The sequence below is a fragment of the Triticum aestivum genome, chromosome 7D (genome assembly GCF_018294505.1).
Source record: "Triticum aestivum cultivar Chinese Spring chromosome 7D, IWGSC CS RefSeq v2.1, whole genome shotgun sequence".
NCBI lineage: Eukaryota > Viridiplantae > Streptophyta > Magnoliopsida > Poales > Poaceae > Triticum > Triticum aestivum.
In genome coordinates this window covers 391008422-391020553 of record NC_057814.1, presented here as the reverse complement: position 1 = coordinate 391020553, position 12132 = coordinate 391008422, and the positions used below count along the sequence as shown (strand labels likewise).

Below are 12132 nucleotides of genomic sequence, written 5' to 3'. Positions count from 1 at the left end.
CGATCGAATCTCGGGCAAGTAACATACCGATGACAAAGGGAACAACGTATGTTATTATGCGGTTTGACCGATAAAGATCTTCGCAGAATATGTGGGAGCCAATATGAGCATCCAGGTTCCGCTATTGGTTATTGACCGGAGACGTGTCTCGGTCATGTCTACATAGTTCTCGAACCCGTAGGGTCCGCACGCTTAAAGTTGGGTGATGATCAGTATTATGAGTTTTTGTGTTTTGATGTACCGAAGGTAGTTCGGAGTCCCGGATATGATCATGGACATGACGAGGAGTCTCGAAATGGTCGAGACGTAAAGATCGATATATTGGACGACTATATTCAGACACCGGAAGTGTTCCGGGTGGTTCCGGAGAAAACCGGAGTGCCGGAGGGTTACCGGAACCCCCCGGAGAAATAGTGGGCCTTATGGGCCTTAGTGGAGAGAGAGAGGGCAGGCCGTGCACCCCTCCCCCTCTGGTCCGAATTGGACTAGGAGAGGGGGGGCGGCGCCCCCCTTTTCTTCTCCCTCTCCCCCTTCCTTTCCCCCTCCTAGTAGGAGTAGGAAAGAGGGGAGTCCTACTCCTACTAGGAGGACTCCTCCTCCTCCTGGCGCGCCCCATAGGGCCGGCCGGCCTCCCCCTTGCTCCTTTATATACGGGGGCAGGGGGGCACTTCTAGACACACAAGTTGATCTGTTGATCTCTCCCAGCCGTCTGCGGTGCCCCCCTCCACCATAATCCACCTCGATCATATCGTAGCGGTGCTTAGGCGAAGCCCTACGTCGGTAGCATCATCATCACCGTCATCACGCCGTCGTGCTGACGAAACTCTGCGGCGAAGCTTTGCTAGATCGGAGCTCGCGGGACGTCATCGAGTTGAACGTGTGCTGAACTCGGAGGTGCCGTACGTTCGGTACTTGGATCGGTCGGATCGTGAAGACGTACGACTACATCAACCGCGTTGTGCTAACGCTTCCGCTTTCGGTCTACGAGGGTATGTGGACACACTCTCGCCTCTCGTTGCTATGCATCACCATGATCCTGTGTGTGCGTAGGAATTTTTTTGAAATTACTACGTTCCCCAACAACAATCTTCTTAGGGTGTGCTTGACAGAGTGCATGGAGGATGCATGAGCTCAAGAGTTCCCTCCTCGACCTACTTTTGGGTGTTTGGTAGCGTGCATGGGGCCTCCTTAGCATGCACGAGCTCAGGCCAAATACCCTCTTAGCATGCACGAAGAGAGAACACCCCAACAGTCGTTCACTGGTCACCATGCATGAGCGAAACGAGCGACAACGTGTTTAAAAAAATGTTCAGAATTTCTAAAAAATGATTTGATTTTCATAATACCAAAAATTGTTCAAATTTTCAAAAAATGTCCAGATTTTCGAAATTTGTAAATTTTCAAAAAATGTTCAGATTTTCAAAGTTTATTAAGATTTTCAAAAAATGTTCAGAATTTTAAATTTTGTTTATTTTTTGATTTTAAAAAAGTTCAGATTTTCAAAATTTGTTTAAATTCAAAAAGTTTAACTTTTAAGAAATGTTATTTTTCCATGTTTCAAAAACTGCTCAAATTTTTGAAATGTTTTGTTTACTTATTTAAAAATACGGGTTGCTACAGTACTGATTGACATGTCTAAACAGATGCAAGCTGCCAAATAGAATCTCAGCTTAGCATGTCTCAGCACATACACCGTTACCAAACAACAACAAATACATGCACTAAGCATGTCTACACTGAGCATGTAACGGAGAAGAACAATCATGCTAGGTTGAAAATGCTACCAAACAGACCCTCAATTGCCAACTCAGCCATCTACCTATAACGTATCTGGGACTTCCTTTGAATTGCAAGAGGGTAAGGAAAGAATATTGCACAGTAGATATCATTTGATCTAGGCTTGCGTCATGGTGCGCTGCCTTGCTCATGCTAAGTGGTCATCTCATCCTCGCTCAGTCGGTCCTTACACTATTGCGATCTCTCTCTCTCTCTCTCTCTCTCTCTCTCTCTCTCTCTCTCTCTCTCTCTCTCTCTCTCTCTCTCTCTCCTTGGGTTCTTAAAACCATTGACAAGGTCTCTCTCTCTCTCGCCTTGGGTTCTTAAAACCATTGACAAGGTCCGCACGAGCTTTTCTTAGGAAGGGTTCTGAAGTTATTGTTGGTGACTACTGCGTGGTCAAGTGGGACACAATGTGTAGCCTGAAGGAAATTGTAGGCCTCGACATCATTTGTCTTGCGACCATGAGCTCCACCATGAAGTCAGTGGTGCGCATGGCTCGCTAGGGCGGACCCGAGCAAGCCTTAGCAACATTTGGGCATTCCTCTTGGCAGTTGCGACTTGGAATTTTCAACGTTGTTGCTGCTGACGTTTGGTAATGGTTAGATGATTCCTCTCTTGTTGACATCGACTCGGACATTGTTGCGGCTGTTCCTGAGCAAACCAAGTCCAAGCGCACGGTCGATGATGCTCTAATAAATGGTCGTTCGTTGTGTTAAGTTGTGATCTAAATTCATATAAAGTATAAAGACTGACTTCTGAAGGAGCGGATTGGAGAACGGTTAGGATGAGTGCATCTTCGGTTGAGATAAAGAAGTTAAACATCATGGTCATGTTAGTGGCTTGGACAATCTGGAGTGATCGTAACAGTAGTAGTGGCGGAGCTACAGCAAGGCCCAAAGGGCCCTGGCATGCCCAACATATGAGACTTTCTTTAAGGCATCTATTTTTGGACCATAGAACACAAGTTCAATAGCTATTTGTATCTTCCCTAAAAAAAAAGAAAAAGAAAAGAGAAGCTATTTCTATCAACCGGCCCGCCCAGCTATTTGGCCAAGCTCCGCCACTGAATAGTAGGGTCTTTGATAACAAAGCTAACTCCATTGATTGTATCTTAGACAAAATAAAATGTGATGCACTCAACTGGTCTAAAGAGGCGTTGGATGCATGAGGTCACTGTTCGCTAGGGTTGCTTCTGTTTTAGCCTTTTACCTTCTTTTGTTCCTTTTGTTTTTCTTGCTGGGTCGTTGCTATACTCCAAGACTCTTATCTCTTTACTTCTATATTAATCACACACAGTTCTTTTGCATGGTTTAAAAAAAATTCTGCCAATCAAGCAAAAAATAATACCCTCTCCAATCCATATTAATTTTTGCTAACACAAAAGTTACTATAAAAATCCTGTAATTCAAAGAGGCCCGGTCGTCCAGCGTCCGCGGCCGGTCGTCTACCCTATGATCCCGGCGAGACCATCTATGTTGCACGTTTGCAATAGGCGAAGGAACCAGCCCTTGTGCAAAAGAAAAGAAGTGGAGAAACCAGAACTGCGTGCACACCTCTCCTGCCAGGAAGGTCCGGAGCGCCCCCCCAGAATACAATTGAATTGTTCAATTGAGTTGAAAATGATCTTGTCTCAGGAGCAAGTTGTTAAGTAGAATAATACAAGTGCACTTGGAAGCATACAACATTCACGTGAGTTCCACGTCGAACAGAGGAAGATATCCTGTTTTTTTAAGGATTTCTGTCTGGTTGGTGGCCAATTGGTGGTGTCCAAGCTGTTTTTTTAGGCAATCTCATCCATGCTGTTGAAATTGCCAGAATGCAAGTTTCAGCCTCTGTTCAGGTGGCCCCGACTTTCCTGGGCCCGGGTAACATTTCCTATTTCTTTGAAAAATGATTGAAATCACCCGGCGGATCACGCTCTTTTCATCCGCCGTCTCGTGCACATGACACGCGTCAGTGGGCTCGCACGTCTCCACCTTCCAGAAACAACTATCAGATCCAATCATTCTCCATGATAATCCCATCTTTCTCTTGCATCTCTCCTTCATCCAGACGAGGTGCTGCAGCCGCGCCACCGCCGAACACCCCAGCTGCACTGCCGTGGACGCCGGCGAGCACGCGCTCCGCCGTCGCGGTCGCCGGCCGCCTCCACCACCACCAACTTTCCTCCTCCCTCTTCTCGATTGATGGCGCCCGCTCCTACTGCTATTGGGTAATGAAGAAGATGACCTCCGCTCATCACCATCCACGGCAAGGCCGCCATCCACTTCTGCAATGTCACTTCTACTGCAAAAAACAAATCCGCAACATGAACTCCGTTGCAAAAATCAGCAACAAGAACTCTGTTGCAAAAAAAACCGCAACATGACGTTTGTTGCAAAAAAAAATCCGCAACAAGACCTCTGTTGCAAAACAAATCCGCAACAAGACCTCTGTTGCAAAAATATTCCGCGACAAGAGCTCTGTTACGAATGTTTCTGCAACAACCTCTTCGTTGCAAAGCAATGAAAAGACGTTCGCGCGTTAAATTTGTGTCAGATCCGACGACTCGCGAGGCGGCGGATCTTTTAAAAAGATCCGCCGGCCGACGCGTAGCAGCCCCCTATTTTTTTAAGTCGGCCCACTCTAAGCTAGAGCCTTAAAATCTGAAATAACAGAAATACATTATTCTGTTTCTTTTCATCCCCAAAATAATACGTATACAGTACTATTCAGTTGTGTGATTTTTTTACATATAAATTACTCGTGGTTTCTTTTCTAGGCCTTGGGTTGGGCCGGGCTTTGGATGGGCCATGTCCTACATGCTTAGAGCAACTTCAATGGGGCGACCCATTTCATCCGCCGTCGTCCGTAGGTGGCCCAACGCGCCGACTCAAATGGACGCACGTCCGCTTTTCGTCCGCGGGCAACCCATTCCCGGCCCATTTTTGAGCCGGATTTGCGTTGGTGCGGACACGAGACGGACGCGCGCGCTCGCCCTATCCCCTCCCCGGGCCCACTGGTCGGTGGCACATTGCCCTCTCCCCATCCAACAGCACCCTAGCCCGCCTCTTTCGTTGCCGACGCCGCCGGCCAGTTCAACATAGATAGTACCAAGGATCAACTGTTAAAATAAAAGATGAACTACTCGCCGGGGTGTCCGGATAATATAAGGATACATAGACAGTTCATAGCATAGACTGTTAAAAGAAAAGATCAACTACTCGTCGTTTTCCGACTCCGACTCGGTAATGTCCTTCTCGGAGGTGTGAATGTAGGCGTCAGCATGCCGCTCGTCCTCGAAGTCCCAGGACGACGCTTCTCGTAGCTTCATGTTCAATTGAGCGGCCTGTTTCCGCGCACGCTTGTCCTCCCGATAGGCGGTTCGCTCTGTCCTCCTCGCCTCCCTCTCCGTCCTCCGTTGCTTGTAGAACTGGCGCTTGTCGACGATGTCCTGCGGGAAGTGTTCGCGCCACATCGACATTGCTTCCACGTCCATCTCGGCGATGGCGAGGCGACGCTGCCGCCTCCGGTTGTCACGACGATCCTCGTCGGTGAAAAGCCGCGGGAGAGGGGTGAGATCCTGCGTTCGCTGGCTCGTCGACACGTCGGGAAAATTCATCTCCCGACGAGGCTGCCGGAGGCGCCACACCGCCGCGTCGTACGCGCGGGCCGCCTCCTCTGCGGTGTCGAAGGTGCCGAGACTGAGGCGTTTTTCGCCAAACCAGATTTCGGAGGAGAAGGCGCCGGAGCGGCGCTCCGGACTCCGCGAAAATCCGAAGCGCCCAGGCGGCGCATCGACATGGTGGCGCAGAGGCGGCGAGGCGAGTGAGTTGTGGCAAAGCGAGTGGGCGGCGGACAGAGAGTGGAGGGAACGCCTTCTTATAACGCGCGCCGGACGCGGCGCGCCAAAGCCAGCGCGCGCTAGGCCAATTTTCCCCCGCGCGCGGGAACCTTTCCCGCGCTCTGGAGCGCCAAAACCAGGGCGACGACATGGCCGCTGGCACGATATATGGCCGTGGGCATTTTTCTAAAAATTGCGCGCCGACATGAAATGGGTCGGCGCGTTGGGCGCCCTACCGACCCAAATCTAAAAGAGGTCAGACGCCGGACGGGCGACCGACCCAAACGGACAAAAAGCGGACGAAATCGCCGTCCGTTTGGTCGCCCCATTGGAGTTGCTCTTATGCATTGGCTGGCCTGATTCACTAGGGTTTGTACTGATCCCTCAAAAAAAAAAAAAACTAGGGTTTGTACTGTAACTGTAGAAGCCAAGCCCTAGTGTTATCCATGGGCTATCTTCAACGTTCAAAACTAGAACTGCCGGCGCTGGAAAGATGAACACATCTGGCTCTTCTTCCTGTGAACAGTCAAAAAGAAGCAGGCATCCATTAATCCGTCATCATCTTTTTGCTGCACAGCAGTTTCAGGTTTTCAACTGAAGAATAAGAGCCCCAAGTGCAAAGTCGACTCAGCATGTCGATCGGTAAGCCGGCCGAAAAGAAATTTCCGAAAAGGATAACACAAAAAGGAGAGGGGGAGAGAAAGAGAGAGAAAAAATTCCTGGACATAATGCTTTTTTGCATTCCTTTTTCTTAAGAGCACATCATAGGCTAGCACATAGCCAGCATATTTACATTTTCAGAAAGAAGCACAAACATGGCACATTTCAGAGATCCACTTTTTTTCTTTTTCTCCTTCTCTTTCCTTGCCTCTTTTCCTACTGTTTCTCTTGTTTATATCAAGTTTCAAAACACACTTGATTTTAACATTTATCTGACGATGACGACGACGATGATGACGATGATACAGATTCACCAAGGGCATGCATCATTACCAGACCCTTGGGGATAAAACCAAGAATTCCTTCTTGGTCATCTTTTCCATGAAGTGACACCGACCGCCACATTGCTGACCTGAATCAGACGCAGACAAATTCAGTAAATTACATAGATAATTTCTTTGCCATAACTAGCGACGAAATAGAGGGTTTTGATAGAGTGTTAGCTAGAGATGAGGCTGGTTACCAGTTTGCCCTTGTCGTTCATTGTCCTGGGATTCTCCACGAGAACTGTCTGAGGCCGCGCATGGGCATCCTGCAAGTAGCACGAACAAAGTTTAGCTAGAGAATAAAGCCGGCTGGCGCCGCCATCAACCTTTGACAATAAGATTCAGATTGTTTGGCCGATGATCGATTCCAATGGACCACTGGTACGTATGTAATTTTCAGACAGTTTGATAACACGGATGGTCCAGAGAATTTGATAACATGAATGGTCCAGAGAATTTGAATGCTAGTCTGTGGTATGTACGTAGCTAATCGTCTACTATTATTCTCAGGTACTTGCCTATCTGAGCAGTGGGAACTGATTCCATGACGAAGCCATGGAGCAACCTGAACCTACCATAGTGGTGATCTTTTCAAGAAATTTTGATGCAACAGGAGAGGGTGATCGCACAATGCATGGCCTCATGTAGCTTTGGACCGCACAAATATCTCCGAACTGATTCTTTGTGCGGGATTCGAAAATATCACATGGCATTCTAGACATGCATAGACATAGCCTCTAAGAGAAGTTAGTTTTCAAAGATCAGGCCACTGATTACGGGAGGCATGGTAAGATTTAGCTAGTGCGATCGAAGAAGGCGGGCGCTTACCGGAGGAGCCGAGGAGCCCTGGGCTCTGACGGGGTTGACGTGGTGGCACGTGGCGCACCCCACGGTGGAGGCCCCCGGCGGGTACATGAGCGTCGTCCGGCAGCCACCGCACTTCAGGTGGGCGTACTGGCTCGCTGCCAATCCATATGTGAATACCAATGTCAGTCCAGTTCAATGCAACAAGCAGCTTAGCTAGGTGATGAATGCAGCTCAGTTGCAGCACCAGCCCAGGAAACATGACTGGTGTGAGTGAGTAGTTGCAGAAATGATTACCTGATCTTGTGGAGTTGAGCATGTTGCACCGGGAGCAGCGTACGTTGGCTGCGGTGCGGTTGTAGAGCACCAGGCTGAAGCAGCCGTTGCAGATGAGCTCCGACATGGTCGCTGTCTCCGTTTGGTAGTTGACCGACGAGGTGCACCTAGGCATGCCTGCAGATTACATCCGTCGTTGTTAACGACACACACACATACACACATTGATTCTGCTTACGTAGGAGTATATATATGCAAATATGCAATGCATGCTGGATCAGTACAAGTATATATGTAGCCATGCATGCATCAAGAAAAGAGCCGCAGAAGGCTATAGATAAATTTTGCAGAAAGAAGTGCTCCTATTGTTTTTCCTGGCAGCCACATGCCTACATCATATCGATCTAGGAGGATCCACAGCATTCAGACATACCAAGCAAAGAACCCAACAAGCGGCTTGCTCCGATCGCCGAGGCGCTGCGAGAGAGGTGCGTGGGAGAGAGGGGGAGGTGGAAGAAGTACGTAGCCAAGGAGATGAGAGATGAGAGAGAGCTGGGCGAACTCCACGGTGGCAAGAAACGTCTCGGGGGCGTGCAATTTATGGGCGAGGGATGGCGGGGTGATGGATGGATTTGCTGGCTAGGATATATTCGCGGAATCCGAGAAACCGCCGGGCCGGGTCGGCGACGATGGTGGAAGGGATGGATGCCTTTCGGATATGGCCGAATTGCTGTCTCTGCCCCTCCTCCAATTCCATACTTCGAGAGAGAAAGATTGCTTTGGTTCGTTTCTCTCCCTATCGTCGAATCTTTCCTTTCTCACTCCTACGCGACGCGCCAATAATTCATTCGTCGTTCATTCCTCCCGCCCGCGTCCAGCTCTAGCTTGGTTTCCTTTCTTTCCGTTTCCTTTAGCTTACATAATTATTAATCTCCTATGCTAGTTTGATTCGATGCTCCATCCTTTGGTCTTCAATTGAGTCCGCTGCGTTTGAGTTCCGCTTGGGCGCGCGTCCCCCCTCCCAAGTCCCAACTAACCAACCAACTTCCCAGTTGAATTCGTTATTGTTACTCCTAGTCCTACTGAGCAACTCTAGTTGATCCCCTAACACCGGTTAGAGAAAAAAAATATTTGACTTTTCTCCTCTAACCGACACCTAGCCGAAGCCTAGTAATATTTTGTAGGAGTTAATTTTTTAATTGAGTGGCATCGAACTCTTATATTTACTTCGTGGCCGCGGAGTAAAATTCAACTGTGCCTCTCCACCTCTCCTCCACCCAATCCCAGCCGCCTAATCTACGCCGGTGAGTCCTGCACCCACTTCGGCACCGATAATGGCCCGATGCCACCGCCGCCGCTCCCCACCGCCGAACTGGCGGCACGAACATATGGCATCATGTCTGTCCGCATGGTCGGCACCGACGGCCAGCGGAACTTTACTTTTGAAGAGATGGCACAACTGGAGCCCGTCTACCCGCGGGTGGTCTCCGTGCGAGAGAGGAGGGAGGCCCGAGAGGCTCGGGAGCGCATCACGGCAGAGGCCGCCGCTGAGTGTACATGGCGTAGCTCCGGTGCCGCTACCCGGAGCAAGTCAAGGCGGAGCGTCGCTTTTACGAGAAGTTAGCGGCTATTGGGGGGGGGGGGGGGGTTGAATGTTATCATTCTGTGCAGCGACAATGAAGACGGCGGCGGCGGTAACGACATCGGCGAGGATGACGAAGACAACGGCAATAACGGCCCAGGCCCTGGCCCTATGATGAGTGGGCTGACAAGAGGCGATTGGAAGAACCTCACCGAAGAGACAGATAGCGATAAGTAAGTGTTGATTAGTTTAGTCTAAGCTTCGGTTAAGTTCATCTAAATGTCAATGCAAAATATTATGAATCAACACCGAATTTGGTTTTAGTAGATTTTGTATATACTTGTTTGAATCAAATTTGTGTTTGTATGCACCGAATTTGTGTTTGTGCCACTCAATTCTTTTTTACTCGGCTAAGTTTAGGGGATACGCTAGAAACGACCAAAATTTATAGGAGTAAAAATACTCCACTAAAGGATACTTGGCCGTTTGCTCCTCTAAATTTTAAGGGATGGCCTAGAGTTACCTTAGTATAGTTAGCACTGACGCGAGTGATTTTCAGACGTGCCCTACGTGCAACTTGCGCCCATGAAAAATACATGTTTGGGAGGTTTTTTGCCTCGCTTGGCATGGTGAAGGAGTAACACCACCAGCGAACCGCATTGCACTCGTGGTTAGCAATCCAAACTTAATGAAAAAAAAACACCACCAGCAACGATGCACCCCATGGACAGGATTAGCCTCGGCGTTGCCTCAATGACGAGTACGGCACACACCCTACAAATTTGCGAGCAACACACGAAGGTCGCCTCACCGTTGCCATCTTTGAAGGACCAGTGAGCTTCCATTGGGTCTTTCAGGCGACGGCAATTAGCATGGAGGAGGGAAGGAAGACACTGTAGTGGCTGGGGTTTGTCACCGCCCGAGTTGTCCAATGGGAGCAACACGGGTGCGACGCATTTTTTTTCCTTTGGTTGATTAATTTTCATAAAAGCCTTTTCTCTCATCAAAGTATATATGCGGCTTACTCTGGCTTAGAATGTGGCTTGAACCTATTTTCCCTTAATGAAAAATGCGCGCAACTCTTTTATGTGTTCTTGAAAATTCATGTTTTCTCTGGTCTGACGACCTTACCACCGCCATCTCTAGATGGTTTCATGTCGATGTTAATTTGATCTGCATATGCAGAGCCGGAGCCTCTCTCAAAAATAAAAATACAATTTTGGATGAAAGAATCATGATTGACCTATCTAAATTATCATCCATGAGAATCTACAAAAAAGAGGGAAAATATGTGAACAATAATGGCAGCATTAGTAAAGCAAGTAACGAACACACGCTTGTTCGAGATTCTAGATGGAGATGGAGGGTGATGGCAGGATGGAAGATGCATCTATGCTGCACCAAAAATCAGTGGCCACGTAGCCGTTTGCAAGCCAATCGTGTAGTGCTCTTTTGGCTTTCAAGGTCGGTAATGACACGTCGGCGTTTGCTGGTCGTGTCAAATCAGCTAGCACGATGTCAAAGTCCACGTGGATGGCCGGTATTGCATCCAAGGGCCATGCTGCACGACCAGAGGCATCCCCATCCATCACCAATCATGCGCTGATGCATCTTGGAAAAAGCATAAGATCGAAGTCAAAATTGAATAGGACATCGTGGTTCACAAGGGACCATTCCCCATCTTTTTCCTTGGCACTCTCGCGTTTTTTCGGTTTCTACGGATTTTTCAAATCGATTTTGATAGTAGTCTAGGATGTTTTCTTTCTGGCGAACAGTATTTTTTTTGCCTGATAGTATGTTTTCATTGAATGCTGCTCCGCTGAGCGGCCGATAATAATGAAATTTATTTGGGCAGTCAATTTCCTTTGGCACAGACATTGCTGTTACGGTTTGCTTATAATTAGAAAGTTAGCGGCGGCGGGGGGGGGGGGGGGGGGGGGGCTAATTAATAAAGTGGCCGTATGCATCGCCCAGATGCAGAGGCCGGGGGTCATCCTCCTTTTTTTTAAAAGCATGGAGGGGGGGCTTAAGGCCTGTTCGGCTTACCTTCGCTCCACAGCTCCACTCCTGGAGTGAGTGGAGTCACAGTGGGAAAACGCAGAGCGGTTGTTTAGTGGCTCCACAACTCCTGGTACTTCGTGGAGCAGGTGGGATTCCGAACAGGGCCTAAATCTTTGGGGGGGGGGGGGGCTTAAGGCCTTGTTCGGCTTACCTTCGCTCCACAGCTCCACTCCTGGAGTGAGTGGAGTCACAGTGAAAAAACGCAGAGCGGCTGTTTCGTGGCTCCACAGCTCCTGGTATTTCGTGGAGCAGGTGGGATTCCGAACAGGGCCTAAATCTCTATGTCCCCTCCAACTTAAGAGGATGGCAGAGGGATAAGGCCATGAAGGCATCTCCAACACGGATCCTGCCCGGCTCTGACACGCTTTCGGCTCACTTCAGTGCTTATAGTCGTCGCCAGATAGTCTACGGATCTGTATGTAATTTTTATTATCTCTAATGTTCGTTGTACTACCATGATTCAAGATGAATAGATTGGAAGTTTTCTTGAAAAATAAATCACCCGCATACGTTCGGACCACACGGTCTGGACGTGTTTTGACATCCAGCGTGGGCTTGTATCGGTCCGCTCAACGGTCAGATGCATTTTCCTCCACAAACCGGAGACAAAGTGGTGGTGGGAGGGGGGGGAGGGGGGTTGCGGGCGTCCAGACCGTTGCCACGTCCGCTTCTAACTGCCTTGGCCCACCCAAAACCCCCATCCATCGTCTGTGTGCTTTCCCGCCCGGCGCCAGCTGCCCGCTTGCCGCTGTCAGCGCCCGCTCCGCATTAACGCCAGCCCAGAGCCGACGCAACCTCTCACTGGCGTCGGTATTGAAGCG

The 12132-nt window shown here is 49.1% G+C and overlaps 1 pseudogene; it reads right to left on the bottom strand.

Annotated features, from left to right (window-relative positions):
* Nucleotides 1-6318: 6318 nt before the first annotated feature.
* On the bottom strand, nt 6319-8425 carry LOC123171118 (protein LOL4-like; annotated as a pseudogene).
* Between the last annotated feature and the right edge of the window lie 3707 nt (nt 8426-12132).